The following is a 24,363-nucleotide window of genomic DNA, read 5'->3' on the forward strand; positions in this document are numbered from 1 at the left end:
GAGACCTTGCTCCGGAGGCTTTCCAGATTCTTTCAGTTCAGAGTACTTGGGATGTTTTAGGATTTCACGTCCTGAACCCTAATGCCTGGTTATTTGGCTATTCCAAGCTAAAGAGCTGGAAGGCTAGACAAGGGGAGATACTCAAGGATTGGGGGCAAAGCAGGCACATGGTCATGGCATTTTGGAACCATTGGTCTGGGGTCAGTGCAGAGCCTGCATTCTAGAAGGTAAAACTGACATCATGGAGGCCTGAAGGAGCAATTTCATGGCAAGTGAAGGTTGCAGAGGGCCTGAGGCCAGATGGAAGGCACAGGGATGGAATAACAGAAAATCTCAGTAGGTAAAATTGGAAGTTCTAAGGAATCAGGTGGAGGGGTGAGATGGGAAATGAATCACATAATGAATCATTAGGTAGGCGCACACACACACATTATACTGTATTTAAATACCTTGATTATACTGTATTTAAATACCTTGATTGTTTCCAGCACTGCTGACTAAAAATCTATTAGTTTAGCAGAGGTTAAAATGTCTTTCATTCCTATAGGTGTGACTCTTAGGAGTCGTATTTCCTTTCATGATGCCTGAATATAAAAATTGAATGACTCACTTGACTAAAATCCTGCTTTATGATGTTCTTCCTGGCCAGAAGTGTGCTGAGAGGCTTGTTCCTGGACTTGGCAGATGAAGTGGGAAGGGATCTCCTGGTGCTGACTTATTCAGAGAGGCATTTGCGCCATCTATTACCATTCACATGTATCATTGGATAGAAAAGTCAGTATCAGCATAATAAACGCTATGTTGTTTTGGGAGGCTGGTGTGTAAATAATAATCACTCCATATCTAGGTCACTAAATCAAAAAGATATGAGGCCCCATTTCTGTCCTGGAAGAGCTGACGACCTTGGAGGCAAGACAAACCACGAAGCCTGGATCTTATGAAGCAAGAGGTCTTCACATTCTAGTCCACTTCCTGTGTGGATCTTTGATAGTTCTTTTAATAACTAACTTTGATTATTGAGTACCCAGTATGTGCTGTGCACAAATAAGTTCATTTTGATGAATGTATTTATATATAGCTTTACCAATTGACACAGAAAAAATCAGTGTTTATTATTATTATTATTATTATAAAGATCAAGAAATTGAGCCCAGAGAAATTAAGTAACTTACCTGTGATATTGTGAAACACGTATTTAGTATTTACCCTATTTGCTGGTATCCTGAAGTCCTCAGAATCTCCAGAATGATAAGTATGTTTTTGTGTGAACTAATAAGATGAATGGTGGCCAACAGCCTCTAGGTAGCTTCAGGATAGGATCTGGTCACAAGATAGACCAAGGCATGATCGGCAAGTTGGAATCTTTTAAAACAAGTCCTTTAGGTGATTCCTACTGTACTAAAGTTTGAAAAGAAAAAAGGAAATTTGCATATTATAAGCAAGCTTCCTGCTGCAATTTAAATAGGTTGCAATTTGAACAGTTAGCAATAGAATAGTGGTTCTTTGAGACAAAGGCTCTATAGACAGAAAGCAGTATGTAGAATATTTTTAATAAATAAGACTCCATTGAAATAGAACAACAGAACACTCTTACAATACAAAAACTAAAAAATATAACCCAACCCCACTATGTAATGCTCTCTATTCTCATGATTTTAACTACAGCCTCTCCACTGATTTATTCATTCTAAGAGGCCATGGTCAACCCAGGCATTGTGGTACCCACCTGTAATCCCAGTTGCTCAAGAGAATAAGTTGGGAGGACCACAAGTTCAAAGCCAGCCTCAGTAATTTATCGAGACCCTACGCAACTCAGTGAGACTCTGTTCAAAATTTTTAAAATGAAAAAAAAAAAAAAGTAGGAGGGGAGGGCAGCTAGGCATGTGGCTCAGTGGTAAGAACCCCTGGGTTAAATCTCCAACATCAAAGTTAAGGGGGAGATTCCATGGTGAGTCCTTCCTTGGTCTAGCATGCCAGTTAGTAGTCTTTTTATCACCAGATAGTAATTGTAATCTGTGATATTACTACAAACGTCATTACCCTCTCACTCAGAGAGAAGAAAGACCTTTGGATTCCAATTAAACATTTATCTCCACCTTGTAGTTTCAAACATAATTCCCAACTGTGACCATTATATAGCTTTTTCAGTCTGGGTTATTTTTCGTTTGGGTCATAAAGCAAGTTTCTGATAATAAATATTAGAGGTACATTTTGAAGACAGTTCAAAGTTCTTTGGGTTTTGATTTCCCGTAAAACTTCCAGCTTTGTGGGGGACGAAATGATAACCGCCACAGATGTCAGAGTACACTAGATAAATCAGGACTGAGAGCAGGAGGGCAAGGTGAGGAGCTAAGAAGACTGATTAGGGACTGAGAGAGGGAAGTGATGTAACATAGTGGTCTCCAGAGCTGACTGTATCAATGTCGTCTCTTAACACTTTTACACACCAAGGTCCATCCTGGGTAACTGAATCAGAGTGATGTATCTGTATTTTAACCAAGCACTGCAGCCAAACCTAGTGCACATCCAGGTGTGGGAAGCACTGTGTTAGAACCTTCAGTTGAGGCCTTCCTTAGCTGCATGGTTGAGGAAAATTGGAGGCAGCAAAGCAAGGAATAAGGGGAGTTCTTGCCACTGGTCAGGGGAAGTGTTAGAAGTAAGCAGGGACCAAGGCTAACAGCCAGCCAGGGTATGGTGGCACACATCTGTAATCCCAGCTACTCAAGAGGCTGAGGCAGGAGGCTCCCAAATTCAAGGCCAGCCTGGGCAATTTAGCAAGAGTCTGTCTCAAAATAGAAAGTTAAAGGGGGGCGGGGGTATGTGGCTCAGTGGTATAGCTCCTGCTTAACATGTGGGAGGCCTGGGTTACTCCCTAGCTCTGAAAAAAAAAAAAAACAAAAAAACAAACAAAAAAAAACTGCCAACCAAACAGCATAGTACAGCATTGTCCTTAGATCTGAAATTGTAAAGGAGACAGTTTTAATTTTGGTCATGAAACCAAGCACATTTTCTCCTGAGGGTTCTGATTGGGTAAGATCCCATGAGACCTAAATTGATTGCTGGGTGAAATATGAAAAACATAGGCATCTTTTTTTGGGGGGAGGGGGGCTACTGGAGATTGAATTCAGGGAATCTCAACCACTGAACTACATCCTCATCCCTATTTTGCATTCTATTTAGAGACAGGGTCTCACTGAGTTGCTTAGTACCTCACTGCTGCTGAGGCTAACTTTGAACTCACAATCCTCCTGCCTCAGCCTCCTGAGCTGCTGGGATTATAGGCATCTGCCAGCGCACCCGGCATACGCATGCATCCTTTTGAGACACACTATTTCCTAGTGGTTTTGTAAAGCTGGGTTTCTCTATTAGGCCTTGAAACTTCTTTCTTCATATTCTGTCTGGACTGACATTTTCACAAAAGAAAGTTAGTAAAAGTGAATAGTTCTATCAAGAAACCCATTTCTTCCATTAAAATATTAGCTATCAGAATACCACTAATAATTAACGCGATGAATGCTGACATTAGCAGGACCTGTTTATTACAATGATAACAATTTTATGGAGAAGTAAAGGTCAACATTATTTCTGGAAGTTTTCTTTTTGTTAAGGATTTGTTGTACTTTTCTGATAGCCTATAGAGGGGTAAGAGTGGGATTCGGTGTCACAGCACCGGGCTTTGTTTTCCAACCCATGCACTAATTAGTTCAACTAAGTACTCTATTTCAATTAATTATTCTACTTAGATTCCTAATTCTGAATTTCAGTTTTATCATCTGCAAAATGGGCATCATCACCATCACCATCAACATCATTGTCACAGGAGAGTGGGGAACTGAAACTCCAAACCTTGGTTCTTGTGTTCTGATGAAAGAAAATTTAAAGTCAGACACCAAAAGCCATGCAAGAGAAAGTAAAGTAAGCCTCCCCCACTTGGAGTGAAAGTAAAGAAAGTGAGTTATCTCCAGGCAGAGAAAGTAAACAGTGCTGTCTCCACATTTACCACTGTTTGATGTCTGTCTGGAGAACTGGGGACCACCTTCTGCACTCTTTGCCAATCAGGCGTTCAACTCCTGCTTCACGTTGAATGGTGAAGTTTTTGACCCTAATTGGTCCTCTCCACAACTGTCGTGGTGGCCGTCCTATTCAGGGGGCTTCATCTACAAGTTGATCCCATGTTAATGTGGACACTGGGGTCAGTTGCGGATCAGAGATTACCTTCGGGCACCTATGCCATTAAAGGAATCTTCTTCCCCTTCCAAGACTTATGGAGACAGCTATAGCCAGAACTCTTAGCTTCACGCCAACCTCAATGGACTCTGTCAAGGGTTGGTCCCATTAATCCTTTTTTGACATATTTCCCCAATTAGTTAATTTTGCTGCTATTTATTTCCTACAAATATACTACCACCATTGGTTTTCTCATCCACTTTGAAAGAGTTTACAGAAGACTCTAAATCATGCTTGCATAGGAAGTTTGTGGCATCCGGACATCTGAGAAGAACAATGAATGGGTTTGGGTGTTGAGTATTAGAAAATACCTAGTAGAGAAATTCTCAGAACTGAAAGTGAAAAAAAAAACGTAAGAATAAATTGCGGATGGTCATTTGGGAAAAGGATAGAGTCCTGTTAATGTTATGAGGTGGAAGCAGGTAGAGTTTAAGGGATGTTAGCATCCCAAGCTTAAAGATCTTACCGCAATTTGATTTCAAAGAATCTGCACAAAACAAAAAGGGCCAAAGACAGCTATTAAGAATACAAACAACAATAAGTGTTCGTGAGGATACGGGGAAAAGGCACATTCATACATTACTGGTGGGACTGCAAATTGGTGCAATCACTATGGAAAGCAGGATGGAGATTCCTCAGAAGACATGAAATGGAACCACCATTTAACCCAGCTGTCCCACTCCTTGGTTTATACCCAAAGGACTTAAAGACAATGTTTATAGCAGCAAAGTTCACAATAGCTAAACTGTGGAACCAACTAGATGCCCTTTCAGTAGATTAATGGGTAGGGAAACTTTGATATGTATACACAATGGAACATTACTCAGCATTAAAGAGTATAAAATCAGCATTTGCAGGTAAATGGATGGAGTTAGAGAAGATAATGTTAAGGGAAGCAAGCCAACCCCCCAAAAACAAATGCTGAATGTTTTCTTCCATATGAGGATGCTGACTCATAATGTCAATGGGGGAGAACATGGGAGGAATGGAGGAACTTTAAATAGGGAAAAGGAGAGGGAGGAAAAGGGAGGGGCCAAAGGGGGTAGCAATGATGGTGGAATGAGTTAGACATCATTACCTTAAGTACATGTATGAAGACCTGAATGGTGTGAAGATACTCTGTGTATAATCAGTGACTTGAAAAATTGTGCTCTATATGTGTAATATGAAATGAATTGCATTCTGCTATGTATAACAAATTAGAATAAATAAATAATTTAATTTTTAAAAAAGGGCCTAAGAAAATAGAAACAAACAAAAAACTGTTCTCAAATATACTCTGAGTACTAGAAGCTCTGGGGTGGAGTCTTGTTATGGCTATACCCTAGATAAGAAAAGAAATTCACCCCCCTTTTATTGGTTTAAGCAGAAGATGCTTTCCAAATAACTTGCAGCTTCTATCATGACCTAAAATGCAGGCCAGTTCTCAAAAACGGTAGAAGGAAGAGCCACTCAAAGTGTCTTCAATTTATATGAGAATAGGCTCTGAAATAAGGAAAATTTTCTCCACAGAAAAATTGTATAAAAAGTACGAATATAAGTTATAATCCATGTATGTATAATATGTCCAAATACACTCTACTGTCGTGTATAACTAAAAAGAACAAATAAAAAAAATTCAAAAAGAATAATCCATCTTTTTTTTTTTTTTAAAAAAAGGACTATTTTCTAAAGGAGCACCTTTCTGAAAATGTTTTGATCCTAATCAAGGTCATGATGATTAAGTCTTTCCTATGGTTTTGTCTTGTCCTGAGGCCTCTTTGGGGCTTGCCTTCCCCTGGGCCTTTCACGTGGAATTGCTTCTGACTTGAAGGGATACTCCTTGTGAGGAATGCATGCAACCATCATTCCTGGATGAGAGTTGCTTGCTATGACATCCTGGTGAGTCTCCGGAGTGTCCGCTGGGCCATAGATCTTAACACAGACACCCTGAGGACTTCCCTTCCATCTGCCCGCATAGCCATGATTGCCCTGCTAGCTGTCTTGGCTTGACCCTAGTCTGTTTACTACCATCATCCTAACTTTTGATAGTGATGTACAGGAACCAGCAGCTATCTAGACTTCAGAATATCTTAATAATTAATAAAATATTTCATTGGCCCAATAGATGCGTCTCTGGAAAAGCTGCTCAAGAGAGGCAGGTGAGTGGGGGCCAACAGGGGGCCCCCATCTCTCCAGGATTCTTCCAGAATCAGACCAATGTCACTACAAATCTGCAGGGTGGTAACAGTTTTTCAGAAAACTTTGGTAAAAATGGGTGTGTGTGGTAGATCCCCTCCGAGCTGACATATTTGCCTCTTTGGTAAACCTTGAGTCAGTGCTCATTCATTCAACAAAGATGAAGGAGCGGGCTGGGGATGTGGCTCAAGTGGTAGCGCGCTCACCTGGCATGCGCGGGGCACTGGGTTTGATCCTCAGCACCACATAAAAATAAAATAAAGATGTTGTGTCCACCGAAAACTAAAAAATAAATTTTAAAAAATTCTCTCTCTCTCTCTCTCTTTAAAAAAAAAAAAAGATGAAGGAGCACCTAGAATCTCAAGTCATAAGTCTGTGTTCATTCATTCAATAAGGGCTATGGAACACATGGAATAGTAAGTCATAAATTAGTTGTATTAGTTTCCTGTTACTGTAACGAAATTCCTGAGATAATTCACTTATAAAGAGAAAAGGGTTGTTTTAGTCCGCCATTTGGGAGGTTCCAGCACATGGCTGATTAGCCCTGTTGTTTTGGGGCCTGCAGTGAAGCAGCTCAGCATGGCAGGAGTGTATGGCAGCAAAACTGTGCACCTCACAGCAGGAAGCAAAAGAGAGAGGAAAGGCTACAGTACCACAGTTCCCCTCAAGGGCACACCCTCAATAGCCTAAGGACTGTTCCCAAGGGTTCCACCACCTCCCAATAACCCTGGCAGGTAGAAGTTAGTAGTGAGCAGTGGAATGCATGGCATGGTCACAGGTTTTCTTTAAGTCTCTTTTAGGGCCTTCTTTAAACTCCTTCCAAGGCAGATGAATAAATGATTTGTAGCAGATAACCTGTAGAAAAACATGGGCACACAGACCCCGAGAGTAAGCAAATAGAAACAGAAGGAGCTAATAGGGGGAGTGGGACTAATTGGGGAAATGCCTCAAGAAAGAAGGATTAGAAGGTCTAACCCTTGACAGGGTCCACTGAGGTCAGGGTACACCTAGGAGTTATGGCCATAGGTGCCTTTCTTTAGTGACACGGGCTCACTAAGATACCTTCTGACTAGTAACCCCAGTAACCTATGATTGACTTGTAGATGAAGCCCCCTGAATAGGATGGCCACCATGACAGTTACAGCAAGGACCACCACCCAATGTGAAGCAGGAGTTGAATAGTGATTGGCAATGAGTACAGAAGGTGGGCCCCAGCTCTCAAGGCAAACATCAGGCAGTAATAAATGCAGAGACGGCACTGTCTCCTTTGTTGTTCTCTTCTCAGAGATGACCCGCTTTCTCTTTTTAGAAAGCTCTTTGCTTGAGTCTTACTTTACTTTCACTTATAATAAAGTTCTCTTGGATGGCTTTTAGTGTCTGACTGTAAATTTTCTTTCATTGGAACACAGAATAGAGGTTGAGAGTTCCAGCTCCTCACTGACCTGTGACAACACCATGCCTGGGGACTAGGCCTTTAACACATTGCCCTGTAGGGAGCTTTCACAACCCAAACTAAAGCACTCATGTTCATGTATTCAATGAGGAGTTGCTGAGCAGGTAGAATATGCCAAATGGTATTCCACATGTCAGAGAAATATCAATGAACAAAACAATCAAAATCCCTGTCTTCACGGAGCTTACATCCTTCTATCTCTTAGTAAACCTTTATTTTAATTTGCATTCAGACTTAAAGAATAAGCTGCAAAATCTTACAAATGATTTCTGAACACCCTTAACCCAGATTCCCAAATATTGAAATTTTGCTACATCTGCTTTATTTTCTCTGCCTCCTCTGTAGACCTTTTTTTTTCCTGAGTCATTTAAGAATAAACTATAGCACAGCAAAAAAAAAAAAAAAGATTAGAAGAGAGAACCCACAGAATTAGAAAAAAAACCTTCACTAAATACTCTTCTGACAGAAGAATAATATCTAGAATATATAAAGAGCTCAAAAAACTTTACACCAAAAAATCAAATAACCTAATTAATAAATGGGCAAATTAACTAACCAGATACTTCTCAAAAGAAGAAATACAAATGGCCAACAAGTACATGAAAAAATATTCAACATCATTAGCAATTAGAGAAATACAAATCAAAACTATACTGAGATTTCATCTTATACCAATCAGAATGGCAATTATCCAGAATACAAATAATAGGGGCTGGTGTTGTGGCTCAGTGGTAGAGCATTTGCCACTGGGTTTGATTCTCAGCACCGCATATAAATAAATGAATAAAATAAAGGTTCATCAACATCTAAAAAATATATTTTAAAAATTTTTAAATAAAAACACAAATAATAACAAATGCTAGAGAGGATGTGTAGAAAAATGAACACTTTTACACTCTTGGTGGGACCGGAAATTAGTTCAACCACTATGGAAAACAGTATGGAGATTCCTCAAAAGACTAGGCATGAAATCACTATATGACCCAGCTATACCACTTTTTCGTATTTACCCTGAAGAATTAAAGGCATCTTACTATAGTGATACATGCATACCCATGCTTATAGCAGCATAATTCACAATACCAAAGTATGGAACCAGCCTAGGTATCCATTCAGGGATAATGGATACGAAAATGTAGTATATATACTCAAAGGAGTTTTATTCATCCGTAAAGAAAAATGAAATTGTGGCATTTTCAGGAAAATGGATGGAACTAGAGACCATCATGTTAAGCAAAGTAAGTCAAACTCTGAAGGTAAAGGGTCATAAAGTTTTCCCTCATAAGCAGAAGCTAGAGAGGAAAAAGAAAAAGAAAGGTGGGCGTGGATATCCTAAAAATCAAAGGGAAATCCGTAGAGGAAAGGAACCAAGGAGTGTGAGGCAGAGGGAGACGGGAAAAATGCCGGGGTATAACATTAGCCAAATTACAGTGTTATACCATGTGCATGCATGAGGATGTAACAACAAATACCACCAATATGTACAACTATGATGCACCAACAAAAAAAATAAGGAAATAAAAAGACTAAACTACAAATATGATGACCTATTACACATAATTCAGTATATATTTCCTAAAAACAAAGAGATCCTTGTATAATTACAATAATAATATCAAAATCAGGAAATTAACATTACTTAATACTATTATTAGCTTGTATATGGACCCTAGTTAAAATTGATAAAGTATCCCAATAAATTTATTTATATAAAAATCAATTTGTGATTACATGTTGTGTTCAGTTTTTATCCCCTCGAGTCCCCTATAGCATGGATCACTTGCTCAGTCTTCATGCCCTTGTCTTTCATGACCTCAACAATTTTTACAAATACAGATCAATTATTTTACAGAGTATTTGTCAATTTGATTTGTCAAAGTTACCTCATAATTAGAGTTTGATTATGCATTTTTTAAATATTTATTTTTTAGTTGTAGTTGGACACAATACCTTTATTTATTTATTTTTATGTGGTGCTGAGGATGGAACCCAGGGCTCACACATGCTAGGTGAGCGTTCTACCGCTGAGCCACAACCCCAGCCCCCGAATTATGCATGTTTTTGGCAAAAACTCCAAGAAAGTGATGCTATAATATTTACAGTGCATGATATTAGCAGGCACTTGATGTCAATTTATCCTATTAAGGGTGAATTGCTATTGGTTAACTTTGATCATTCAGTTAAGATCAGTCTACCCCAATTCTCCACTATAAAGTTGCTAGTTTACTTGTTAGAATGAATAAGAATCTCACAGGAAGTTGTCAATATCCTATTCCTCATTAGACCTTCACCAAATTCTAACATCCATTGATACTAGAAAAAATCAGTGACTACTATGATGTTTGTCAATGGCAGGGTTTACATCCTAATAGGAGAAGAAAACCACACTATAACTTAAGTCAAAGTCTAACACATGGAATGATGGCAAGTACTAGAGAGAAAAATAAAGCAGGGAAAAGGTAGGAATAGAGTCAATGGGGTTTTCATTTTAATTAGGGTTATCAGGAAAACCCTCAGTGAAAAAATACAGATTTAAAAGGATAAGTGGATGACTCACCCGGGGAAAGACCAAGTAGAGCAAAGAGCTAGAGCCAAGGCCTTGAAGTAGGGCTTATCTGGAGTGTTCCAGAAACAACAAGTAGCCAGAGAGGTGAGAGCAGATTGTGGGGAGGTGTTGGTAATAGGAGAAGATGACTTCCGAGTGTTAGCAAAGGTCAGAAACTCTAGATCATCATATGGACATCTTGGCTTTGAATAAGCTGGAGAGCTATTGCAAAGTTTTAAACAAAAAGTAACATGGTGGATTCTTGTTCCTGAAATCTTAGCCTCTGCCCCATGTTACAGAGAGCAAGTTATTGACTTATCTAAGCCTGGCTCCCTTACTGATAAAGTGGTAATCATATAGCCTCCTCCCTTGGGTTGAGGTAAGAATTACATGAGATAAAATATGGAAAGTGCTTATCACAAGGCTTGGTAAGTAAAATAAACAACTATTATTATTTTTGTTCTTCCCCATAAAATGACTCACTTGTTCCCCAGGGCACTGAAGTGTTCCGGGGGCCTGGCTGCATTTCTCCTGTGTGTTTGCTTAGTGGCTTGATGCTCGAATTTCCCTGCTACTCTTATTAATAAGGCCCCTCGCTCATAAAGCAGCATAACACACAGGGGTGCTCAACAATATGGCTGGACCACGAACCTCCTGAAACCATATACACAATGTCATGTATGTATAGGTATGTGCACGGGATAGGGTGAGAGTCTCAAAGTGGCCTATAACCCCAAAATGCCAAAGAGGAAGGGTGCTTACCTAGATCTGGAGACAAAAGTTTGGGAAACAGCTCAGTAAAGTAACTAAAAAGTCCAAGAGACGAAATCATCTCCAGTCTGAAATCCATTCCTCCATCGGACGAGGGTCACAGCATTAGAATTTTAACATTATTATTATTTATTTGTCCACTTTTTGCCCCACATGTTTTCTCTGTTATATCAGAAACAAAATCACTGTAGCAACAGAAAAAAAATTCATAAAAAATAAGTCACTTATAATCTTACCATTTAAGAACTTTTAGCTTCTTATTAACTGAATCTAAAATGGATTTTTTTTTTTTTGTACCAGGGATTGAACCCAGGGGCACTTAACCACTGAGCCACATCCCCAGCCCTTTTTATGTTTTATTTTGAGACGGAGTTTGACTAAGTTTCTTAGGGCCTTGCTAAGTTGCTGAGGCTGGCTTTGAACTCACAATCCTCCTACCTTAGCTTTCGGAGCCCCTGGGATTACAGGTGTGTGCCACTGTGCCCAGCTAATATAGATATCTTATTCTTGTCTCTCTTGTGTTCTCTCTCTCTCTCTCTCTCTCTCTCTCTCTCTCTCTCTCTCTCTTCTCTCTCTCACACACACAGTGAATTAGGAATTAAGCTCAACATTTTAAAAAACTGGAGTCCAGAGTTATTTCAGTGGATCAAAGATGAACACTCATAGAACCTGTTTTTCACCCTGGACCTCCTGGGATCACCCAGTGATTCTTACACAAAGCAGGGGTCCTCTCAGAAGTATCTGCAGAGGTCAATAAAGACCCACATGGACCCTTCCAGGGAGAGGTTACTGGCCAAGTAGCCCATTTCGTGGCTTTCCCAAACATTATTAGTTTTCTTCCTTTTTCTCTGCTGTGAAGATAACAAAGATCCTCTTTGAGACCACATCAGGGTAACGTGTTTCTTTATCTACAGAGCAATCTTTGGACTGAGAATAACAAGTTGCTTAGTCTAAGTTGTAACATATCCTACTGACTTCAGGCAGAGCAGGCTGAAGGCCTTGGGCAAATTACTTCTTACAAACAACAGCAAATGTTGGCGAGGATGTGGGGGAAAAGGTACACTCATACATTGCTAGTGGGGCTGCAAATGGGTGAAATCATTGTTGAAATCAGTATGGAGATTCCTCAGAAAACTTGGAATGGAACCACCATTTGACCCAGCTATTCCACACCTCAGTTTATACCCAAAGGACTTAAAAATCCACATATTATAATGACATGGTCACATCAATGTTTATAGAGCTCAACTCACAATAGTTACACTATGGAACCAACCTAGGTGTCCTTCAAGAGATGAAAGGATGAAAAAAATGTAGTCTATATACACAATGGAGTATTACTCAGCCTTAAAGAAGAATGAAATTATGACATTTGCTAGTAAATGCATGGATCTAGAGAATATCATGCTAAGCAAAATAAGCCAATCCCAAAGGCTGAACATTTTCTCTGATATGCCCACACTAATTCACAATAAGGGGGGGGCGGGTGTTAAGGAAGAACAGAGTTATTTTCGATTAGGTAGAGGGTAGTAAAGAGAGGGGAGGGGTTATGGGGGTAGAAAGGATAATAGAATGAGTCAGACTACCTATATACATATATACTACCCTATATACATATATGACTACATGACCAGTGTGATTCTACATCATGTACAACCAGAAGAATGAGAAATTCTTGAGAAATTCTCCATTTATGTATGATGTGTCAAAGTGCATTCCACTGTCATATATAACTAATTAGAATAAAAAATTTTAAAAGGCCTATGAAAAGATTCAGGGGCTGCTGCCACCTCTGAATAAAGCATATCCAACTGTGCCTTGCATCTTATTTCACTTGCTGGGATCTTAAATGTGTTTCCCAGGGCCTGAGCCCTGCAAGACAAAGGGATGTCAAGAAAATCAAAGGGAAATTAGTAGAGAAAAAGGATTAGGGGGAGGGAAGAGGGGAAGGAGGGGAAAGAACAGGGTAGTGATATTGGTCAAATTATATTCTTATATTGTGTGTGTATAAATATGTAATAACAAATCCCATCATTATGTTCAATTATCATGCACAAATAAAAAATGTGGAAAAAAGAAAAATATTTATGTATGAATAAATTAATGAGGTCTTTGAGGAAGGAAGCACAATGAGATCCTAACCTGAATTTTGACCTTTTTTTGGATGTGACTTTTCCTAATAGATTGTACTGAGTGAGTCATGGGCCATATTTTTTCCTTCTCTTAAAAAAAAATTAATCAATTTAAAACTGATACATAACACAAAATCATACCTATTTATAGGGTATCATATTATATTTATGTACTTGTATACATTGTCCACAGACCATATTTAACCTAAATTTTAAATGTACATAGCAATTTGGCAGTTAGGCAAAGGAGAAACTAGAGTTTTGATATTTGGAACAAGGCAATATTAAAAAAAAACAGTAAATTTTAAAACTAATAAAGTTTAAAGTGTTCATTCATATATTTTCCTACCAACACAACACACGCAGCTTTTGCTTCCAAAGGTCTTGCTATCTCACCCCAATTTTCACTTAGGTAGGGGATGGGGATGTGGCTCAAGTGGTAGCGCGCTCGCCTGGCATGCTTGTGGCCCGGGTTCGATCCTCAGCACCACATACAAACAAAGATGTTGTGTCTGCTGAAAACTAAAGAAATAAAAAAAAAGTTAAAAAAAATAAAGAAATAAATATTAAAATTCTCTCTCTCTCTCTCTCTCTCTCTTGCTCTCCCCCCCCTCTCTCTTTAAAAAAAAAAAAAGTAATGTCCTTTGGGCTAGGGATATAGCTCAGTTGCTAGAATACTTGCCTTGCATGCACAAAGCCCTGGGTTTGATCCCCAGCACCATAAAAAAAAAATCACTTAGGTAGACTTATTAATTTTTTTTTTTTTTATTGGTCGTTCATAACATTACATAGTTCTTAATACATCATATTACACGGTTTGATTCAAGTGGATTATGAACTCCCGCTTTTACCCCGTATACAAATTGCTGTATCACATCAGTTACCCTTCCATTGAAGGTAGACTTATTAATACTCCATGAATATTAATATTTATAAGTAACAACCAATGACACCTCCATTGTTTATGCAATGAAATCAATAAATTTTATATACACTGAAAAAATGCATTTTTAAGTGATAAACTTATTTCTCTATAAATAAATAACAGATGATAAAACCAAACCATAATTATACAAACTGAGATTATTTAGAAACTTTTCAGAACATGTTTCATATCTTCCAGTAAATGTAGGCTTGGTTATGCTGCACTAAAATATCAACCCCAAAATATTAGGTGTTTTAAAGCAATGAAAGTTTCTGCCATGAGCCTAGGAAATGGTCCAGGGCAGCTGTCTTGTCAGTTGTGGTTCAGCAGTTCGGATTCAATAATCATCAAGAGTAAGGTAGAGTATTCTAGAGAATTCACACCAATAATTTAAGGCCTTAGCCTACAAGTAATAAAATTTACTTCCCTTGGAAAGTCATTACCCAGAATTATTCAGAGGTTTTCACCTAAATGAAAGTCAAAAAGGTGGAGGCGGGGGAGAGTGATTACCTTCAGTAACTGCAGAAATAAAGAATCAGATATAGCTGATGACTAAAAATTTCTACCATTTCTATCTTGGTGCTGAAACATACCAGTTCTGTTTCACTCCATGACTGCATTAGTCAGTTTTATGTTGCTACAATCAAATACCTGGGGCAATTAACTAATAAAGAAAAAAGGTTTATGTAGTTCACAGATCCAAGAGCAGACAGCCCATTGATTTGATTTTCTGATGAGGGTAGCAGACGGTGCTAGAGAACATGTCAGGGTAAACCACTTACAACATGAGCCAGGACACTTACAGAGACAGAAAGACCTGAGTCCCACAGTCTCTTGAGGTTATGTTCCCAGTGTCTTAAGGATCTCTTATAAGAGGGTTAGATGAGTTCCACCTCCTAAAAGTTCACCGCCTAGTATCAGCACCCTGAGGAGGAAGCTTTTATATGGATCTTTGGGTGACATTCATCCAAACCATAACAATGACTACAACCTCAGGAGAAAGATGAGTGATCAGCAAATAAGAAAGGAAGAAGGAGAGATCATTTCTTAAAGATGATACAGCCCAGGCTTAATGACTACAAAAGTGCTGGGTTTCTGTTCTTGCGATTAAAAGGCTCAGGGGTCACTCCAGGTAAACTAGGCTGACTGGGCTGCACAAACTAACCACACAAGAGACACAAATACCTTTTTCTTTGGGGTCGCTGTGACGGCTCCTCTGACCTAAAGGGTCCGCAGGAAGAGAGAGAGCAAGAGCACGCACTGACCCCTTTTATTGAGGAGAAGCCATTCAAATGAGGCAAGGGGTCAGGTTTCAGGGGACTGAGTCTATCTTCATGATGTCCACTGATAGCAGGTTGACTGACACCTGGGTAGGCCACACCCAAGGGCACAGTAAGAAAAGGGGACACACACAAGGCACTTCCATGGAAGATTCTATCCTAAACAGGGCAAGGGGTTATATTACAAAGGAACAGGAGAGCATATCTTCACCCATGGGGCTGTAGCAAGACACACCCATGCAGGAGACACTGACCCTTAAACCCAAGAAGATGGGGAAAGCTCTGCCACATTTCTGTGACTGAGCACCTCAGCACCCAGCTGGGGAATGTGACTCAGTCATGTGTAAGGTTGGTCTCCCACACCAAAGTATCTGGTATTAGAATAAATAATGCAAATATAAGGTAAGATAAAGAGGGTGTAGAAACTAAAAGGCAGGAATCATTTAAAAAGCATTTTGGAGATAAGCATGGCAAGAAGAGAGAAAAAAATTATCAGAGAAGGATCCAACATGGCGGCGGGCGCGGAGAGATCAAGTCTCTGACCTCTTCAGCTGTGCAGGCATAGGGAGTCGTAAACCGTCTAAATGCTGTTTGCTCAGGATCACTAGGCAATGCTGAGCTGACGTGGATCTGGGGCGAACAGTCTGGGCCTCTCAGATCACACACTGAGCCCAGATGAGCTGAATTCAAGCTCCCGTTCGCCTGCTTCCTGCAGACAAACAGCTGTGACTCAGCACTAAACGGTCCCACTGAAACAACTGGTCAGCCCTTCTGAACCTACGGAGGTAAATGCCAACCAAGCCGTCATAGGCAGTGGCCACAGGATTGAAATGGGGCTTGGGAGAGCCAGTCAGGACCAACCCTTTGCATTGGTCACCCAGTAAAGGGAAAGGAACTGTCGCCATTTGCATGGGATTCCACCATGGCAGAGAACTGACGTCACCAGACTGTGGCGGAGGAGATAACTTCATTGAAACCTGCGGCTACAGGTGTGTAATCCACTAGCCTTCCCTCTCCGCACATCGGGGAAACCTTAAGGGCCCCTCCCAGCTCTCCCATAAGGGCCCCTCCCAGCTCTCCCGTGAGCGCGATAGCCAGATCGAGGGAATCAGACGTGGCGTGGGACCTGCGGCTCGGAACTCCCGGCTACTGCTCCCACCAGTGCTGACAACTGAGGTCTCTTGCACCAGCTACCGGGGGGCGTGGCTACCGGAGGGCAAGCAAGTTCGCTGGGGGTTCTCAGCCCCAAGCTCTATAAACTTAGGGTCTGAAGGAATGGCAAACAGGGAGAGTGTGCCCAGTCATTCATGAAAACAGGGCTCCCGGGAGCACCAGACCTGGCATGTAGCCAGTATTGTGGTGAGCGGCACTGGTGAGAGGGGTTTGGCTAGAGGAAAAGTGGGGAAGTGACTAGACACAAGAGGAGGCCCTAGGCACTCAGGATTGGAGACCTGCCCAGTTTGGGAGGAGGAGCTGCTGCACAGTGATTGGTTCCCACCTATTGAGAGGAGAAGCTTGGCCTGGTGGGCACAGCTCCACCTACTGGAAGAGAAGTTAATCAAACTCTAAGACTGCATTTATTATTATTATTTTTTTAATTTGGGTTCTTTTTTTCATTTTCATTTTTTTGTTGTTGTTGTTTTTTAATTTTTTAATTTTTTTTCTATTTTTTTAATTTTAATTTTTATTTATTATTATTATTTTTTTCTTTTTTATTTTCTAGCAGTGATGGTGGCTGCGGCATCACTGGTGGCCCTGTGGGGACTCCAGTGGCTTCAGTGTGGAGCTCTGTTAGCGGTGATGGTGACAGCTTGGGACAGCAGGCCTCAGAGTCAGAGGGTGACTGGAGGCTGTGATGGCCTCTGCAGTGGCTCCTCCAGGCAACTGGTATTGCCCCTTGTAGGGCCTGCCTGCCCACAAAGCAGGGCGCAGGATCAGGTGGTACCCAGACACCTGCTGAGGACCTTATGCTGCCCATTCCAGCAATGCCTGGCATTGGCCTTGAGTCCACCAGGCTGCTCACGTAATCCTTGAGTTCACCCTGCCCCTCCCTGAGTTGCAGCCTCTGAGGGATGAGTAGGCCTGCTGCCAGCTGGGGCAGCCTTGGGAGAAGGCACCCACCCTCCCCAGCTACATCTCCCCTGGGCTGGGGTAGCAGAGTGCAGAGGTGGAAGGTGGGGGGGCCTAGAAAATCCTCACCCTCCAAGTGCATCCCTTGGAGGAAACAAGGGTGGAGGGCACAGGTGGCAGTGGGAGTCTAAGGGCAACGAGTTCTCTGTCTTGGTCTTCTGCCACCCCAGCCACAGAAATGCACTTTGGGGGTGAAGATGTCCTAGGACCTCTGCTTTCTGCAACCAAAGTCCACTCAGGAAGTGGCTGGGGATGGTGAGGTTCTCTCCCAAGACCGCCCCAACCTAGCAGACAGCCTAGTTCCTCAGTAGAGAGGCTATATCAGGCGATGGGGTGAGCAGACACACAGTGGGCTCATGGACAGAGCGAGACATGGCAGCTGTGAGAAGCATAAGGTCCTGGGCAGCTGCCTGGGTACCACCGCCTCCCGCATTCTTCTTCCTGAGCAGGCCAGTCGACCAGGCACAAGACCAGGGCCTCGAGCCTCCACAACAGAAGACATCCCAGCTACTGGTTACCTTATCACTCTGATACCCACTATCCCATGCCCTTGCTGCCATGCCAGCCTGGAGCTCTTCGCTGCAGCCAACCAGAATCCCCACATGGCCACTGGAAGCCACTTTCACTGTCCTGCAGCTGGACCCCAGTTACTTCTGCAGGATGAAGATGCTCACTGCTGGACACTGCCTGTTGTGGCTGCCCCTGCTTCTGAACTCTTATGGTGCCACCACCATTGTGCAGCACTCAAACTTCCAAACTCCAGATGGACACCAACAATGCCTACCAAGGCCCCAATGTCATTGTACTTTACACCACACCTGGTGCCCGACCGCTATACGGAGGCTGGACCCCTGATGCAGCTGCATGTTGCTCCTGCGCCTTCCTGACGCTGGAGTTCCACCCTGCTGCCACCAGACTTTAACATGGATACTAGACAGTGACACTCAGTACTGGTGCCAACTTCATTGCAACTGCAGCCAAACCCTTGTCACTATGGAAGATGAAAACACTCATGGCTGGATGCATCTGTTGTTACAACCACTGTTTCTGAATTCTTCCACTGTCACCGCCACCATGAGTAGGAACAAAGGAACTCCCAAATCACAGCTGCATGCTGACACCGCCACAGTCGCCCCCACCTCACATCAATTCTCAACTCCTGACTTTCGACGCCTGATGCCCTATGCCCAAAACAGCTGGGTGCTGCTCTTGCCACCATATGCCACCATTTCATGATGGTGCCATTGCAGTGAATTGAGCCCAAGGATGCTTCTCTTCTCAAGATGTATAAGAGCTGGGAAACTGATCATTCTCCATTACAGTCACCTCACCAAGTTCCACTGCATGCTGCCTGCCTTTTGTCACCCAGGACCAGACACCAGTCCTCAGGACCCTTGAGGAGTTGTGGCTCTAACTCAGGGAACTCATCCAAATAAACAAGTGAGCACTCTAAATAAAGGTTGCAGTCCTCACAGCAGGTAGTGGGTGGGGCTAGGTGGGTCCAGCTCACTGGTGAGAGGGTGGGGTTAGAGCCTGGGAGCTGCTGGCAAGGTCTAGACCTGATCCTGTAGGGCAAGATAGAGAGGGATCTCTGGCTGCTTTGGGAGTCTAGTCCTGGAAGAACCTTCTGGTCCTTTCTCCTGAACTTTCCATGGTGTCTCCTTCTCCTACTCCTCGACTCTTCCCTGAGGAGACTCTGTGTCCTGGACATAGGGTCATCTGGGCACAGGGTGTGTGGGCAGTGGTGTGAGGCCCCAGTACATTGCAGCAGGCTGGGGACAGCCAGACTGGCCATACCTGGACTTGTAGGAAAAATAGCCTATTAGGAAAATACCCTCCAAATCTGTGAAATTTAGCCTAACACTGGCTTCTTCCAAGAGATTATCAAGAAAGGAAAAATAGAAGTAAGCAAGTTTGTCTGGCTAAGGGGTGGTGTGAGGAGAAGTAAAGACTTCAGATTGGGTAGAGCTGGATTTAAATCCCTCTTAACGGGGTGACCTTGACCAGTGTGCAGAACTAGGTACAAGATGGGTTTGCATCTGGTAAAGTAAAGTTGGTGAGGAGGATAAGCCAGGGGTAAAATTAAGCTGTTGAGCAGTACCTAAACTTTGGGAGCCAGGAAGGCATTTGACATGATTTCCATGCAGAAATATATTCTGAGATTAAAGTCAACCCACTTAGAGGTGAACCTTTGGAAGGCAACTGACCTTTGAGCAGGCGGTTGAATTGACTTCATTTTTTAGATGAAAAAATAATATATGGAAGATCATCAGCCGATGTTGGGTCAGGCTTGTGAAATTATAGGCTGTTTTCAAATTTGTTTCAAGTTACATTGAGTTAGATCTACATAGTTCAAGCCTCCTGGGATATCCCCCACCTCTTGTCACACCCCCACATAGAGCACTATCTACAATCCCTTACTCTAATTTTTAGAGTGTCACCAAATATGTCAATGCATGTATGTACATATGCAGAGATATACATTATGTAATACTTTGTTCCTTTTAGCCTGCTTTGGAACCTCCTGAAAATAAAATCTCTTATTCTTACGTACATTCTTTTGCAGCTTTCCCTCCTTAATTTGTACCCCTTAAGCTGAGCATCAGGAAGAAGGAAACACCAGAGAAACTCAAAGATCCGAAGGACACCAACCCTGCTCAAGTCACTCTGGAAGCCGACTAGCCTGAATGTGCCCAAAGCTTGAGGAAACATCAGCCCTGCTTCAGCCACTCTGGGTTGGATGTACAAGGTGAAAGATATACTAACCAAAAGGAAAATGGACAGTTTCACTCTTATACTGTCATTGCCACCCCTTACTTCTGTCATATATAGAGTCCTTTGTTTTGTCTTGACTCTAGGACTGATAACAATCAAACACATAGTTAATAATATCAGAAAACAAACACATGTACCAGTTCAATTATTACTGGGCATTGCAGTTGAGATCCAAACTCACTATTTGGAGGATGGTTTCCTTTTCTTGGTGGATTCAAAAGCTTAATTGACATAGCATGGATTGTGCTCTGAACTTGTGTATTGCTTCCATGTTTGTTTCCTCTTTTCATTAAAACTAGTGGTTCTACAATAGAAGCAGGTTTCCTTTTTAAAAAAGAGAAACAAGAACTATGATATTACATTATATAAAGCTTTAAGCCAAGAAGATAATAATGCCCTTTGACTTAGAGGATTAAATAATGAGCATCAAAGGGGGTAATGCTGTAGTTTTCAAAAGACTCCCACCTTAATTGTAACACACAAGTCTCTCTCCTAATCAAGAAGAGATTATTTTAAGAAGTCAGCAAAATTTCCAGAGCACTCATTGTGCTTTGAGCTCCTTTTTGTTGTAAAGGCCAGGTTTCTCTTTCTTGTAAGAGTTAGGCCTGCAGGGCTGGGGTTGTGGCTCATTGATAGAGCACTTGCCTAGCACATGTGAGGCCCCTTGTTCACTTCTCAGCACCACATAAAAATAAAGGTATTGTGGTCATCTATATCCTAAAAAAAAAAAAAAAAAAAAAAATAGTCTCCAATCAAGTTTTTTGATGTGTGAAAATTTCTGTTTTCTGTGTAAAACACTGTGAAACCTCTGTCCAACCTATGCATGTGGAACAAAGTTAAGTTATATTAAACATTGTGCTGTGTAACCACCCACTGCAATGTTAGAGAATTTCCAGACCTGGGGCCCAGAGCTTGTTTGGTGTTATCCCCTCTGGGTTGCTGCAGCTTAAATAAATCTGCTTCCTCTAAATATCTCAGGTGTCCAGACTCATCTTTCCTGCATCAATGCCTGCTTGAAATGCTAGAATGTCCTAATTCTTGAAGGGCCTGAAGAGACAGTCTCTCAGACTCTGTCACAGTATGAATTCTAGGAAAAGTAATTCATCACAATGAATCTAATTTCAGGTTTCATTATAGGGACTTCCTGGATGTAATATCAAAGTTGCATGATAAAACTTGTGTACGTCTATTGAGTTGCCATAATATACTCCATAAAGATATATAAATGATATATTTGAATAAAAATTTAATCTGGGGGAAAATATGCTTTGTGAGAAATCTAAAGCCATGCTTGCATTTTGTGTTATTTTAAATATTATGCTGTAATAATATTATATTTTATTATTACATTTTTAAATCTGAAAAAGACATCAGAATTTTGTACCATAATATTGTCAAAAAGGGAAAATTTTATTGATTAGAAATATGCTTTCCTGTTTTTAGAGCTAACAGTTGAATTAAAGTTTTGCACCAGACACCAAGTCCATCAGAACCTCAGTCTGGTGAAACCACATCTTGGTGCCTGCCCAGACCAGTGCCCAAGAGCAGGTCCCAGAAGGAAATCAGGCTGGCTCTTCCCAGAGCCCTCTGGACAGAGGTTGGCCTCCTCCACTCTTAGTGTTATTTTTTCTCTGATTGCTTGGCTCCTCTCCATGCTCTTCAAGCTGTCCTCTCCCATCTTTGTTGTTCAGTGACATCACCTGTCATTCATGTTTTTATAGACCTCTGAGGAAGAGAAAATCCACATGGATTTCAGAAATGGCTCAAGATGTAAATGACTGGTCATAATTGGACACCCTAAAAGGGGATGGTATTGATGGCACAGGGGTATAAATCTCATGATGGGCCAGAAAACTCATTTACAGAGCAGCCAAAGGTCTATGTAGATCCATAAAATGGCCACAAACAACCTGAAAATCTAGGTAGTAACTCATCCGGAGCAGTCATAACCTCTTTCTGCTGGAGAAATATCAGTGGCTTCTTTTGGAATTGAATTAGGTGTGAAAAATAGCTCCTATGCCATTTGGTTAGGAAAAATGGTAATGATGATGAAGGTGATAATGCAATAGCTTATATTCATAGACCACTTTGCATACATTATTTCATTGAATGTTCACAAAGTCCTTTCACTGACTGTCCTAGTCAGTTCTAGCTGCTACAACAAAATACTCTAAGCTTAAGAAACATTTATTTCTCCCCATTTGGGAGTGTGGGAAGTTCATGGTCAAGGTACTGATAGATTGAATTCTTGGAAAGAGCCCTCTTTTTGCTCATAGCTGGCTGCCTCTCACTGTATTCTCAATTGGTGGAGAGCAAGTAAGCCCTGGTCTCTTTTTGAAATTCTGAGAAAACTAATCTCATCTTGGGAGACATGCCCCTCTGCTCCCCCCCCCCCCCCGCCGGCCTATCGAAATCTGATTACCTCCAAATGGCCCCACTTCTCATGCCATCACATTGGCATTAGGGCATCAACATGAATTTGGAGGAGACACAAACATTCAGTAGGGAATGCACTGTGGAGTCTTGGGCATATTCTGTATCTTCTCTGTGCTTTTGCTGCCTCATAAAGAAAAAGGATGGTAATAACTCCTGATCAATGTGTGTGTGTGTGTGTGTGTGTGTGTGTGTGTGTTTGTGTGATTACATTGAATTAAAAACAGGTGATTGGATGATATATGCAAGTAATCCTCGATTTAAAAAAATGAATATACAAACACAGGTGTCAAAATAAAAGCTGAAACCAAGTTGAAGAAAAAGGGCTCCATCCCCAATAAAATAAAAATAAATCATGTGGTTGAACCCAGAGAGGAAGATCCCCCTGAAATACATTCAAATAGCTATATGCAGCATTCAGATATTGTTCTCCTAAGTCTTTGAGTTCTAAGTAAATAAAACTAGGAAAATAAAGAATCACATCCTAATAGGTAAAGTGTATTCTTTCAGAGAGAGGCCAGTGTTGACCAGCTATCTACTTTCCTCATTTCAATTTGTATAAAATCTTACTTCCCGAAGGTATCATGAGAGAAAACAAGCTATAAAGTCATGTTGCAAAATTAGGTCACAAAAGTATACATGTGTGAGATGTGTGTGTGTGTGTGTGTGTGTGTGTGTGTGTGTTTAAATTTTTAATTTGGTACCAGGGGTGGAAATTCACAGGCACCCAACCACTGAGCCATATCCCAAGCCCATTTTGTATTTTATTTGGAGACAGGGTCTCATCTCACTGAGTTGCTTAGTGCCTCACAGTTCCTGAGGCTGGGTTTGAACTTGTAATCCTCCTGCCTCAATCCCCCAAGCCACTGGGATTACAGGCATAGGCCATCATGCCCAACACCAAAGTACCATTTTGCAAAAATAAAAGAAGTCAGGGATTTAGCACAAGAGGTATTCTTCACACGGTGAATTGTAAACTCTGAAGGGTGGCAACTGGGAACAGAGTGACAGAACTCAAAGGAGAGATCAGGAAAGACTTGCATTGATACAACACTTGATAATGTCACAAAGGTCACATTTCTATTTTTTGGAGAAAGACATATGATTCCGTAAAAGGTGGTGGGAACATTGTGAAGATGCCTAATGATGTAGTTAAGAACATGAAATCCAATCCCTATCTCAATCTTTCCATCCAAAAAAACTCCAGATGCTCTGATACACTAAATGTATAAATCATCAAAGTCCAGGAACAAAATAAATGAATGTTTACACAATGGAGGAGGATTTCTAAACCTCAATGTGGAAAGCAAGAAGGCAAAGTTGGTTACTAATGCGAGTTTTGTATGTATACGGAGGTGTATTGTGTGTGGACACGTACACACATACACCAGCACACATTGCTCTTGTGCTTTGGTGGTATTAAAATAAATCTTTGAAATAATCCAATTCATACAGACAGGAAGTAGAACGGTGCTTACTGGGATGAGTTACAGGGAAAAGTGGCAAGAGAGTAT

The 24,363-nt window shown here is 41.3% G+C and overlaps 1 long non-coding RNA gene across 1 annotated transcript; it reads left to right on the top strand.

Annotated features, from left to right (window-relative positions):
- Positions 1-15,942: 15,942 nt before the first annotated feature.
- LOC144257244 (uncharacterized) lies at positions 15,943-21,355 on the top strand. Its single transcript, XR_013344399.1, has 3 exons — positions 15,943-16,500; positions 17,235-19,081; positions 20,208-21,355. It is a non-coding gene; the product is annotated as an uncharacterized LOC144257244 (long non-coding RNA).
- The last annotated feature ends 3,008 nt before the right edge of the window (positions 21,356-24,363 follow it).

The sequence above is a fragment of the Urocitellus parryii genome, chromosome 10 (assembly GCF_045843805.1).
Source record: "Urocitellus parryii isolate mUroPar1 chromosome 10, mUroPar1.hap1, whole genome shotgun sequence".
Taxonomy (NCBI): domain Eukaryota; kingdom Metazoa; phylum Chordata; class Mammalia; order Rodentia; family Sciuridae; genus Urocitellus; species Urocitellus parryii.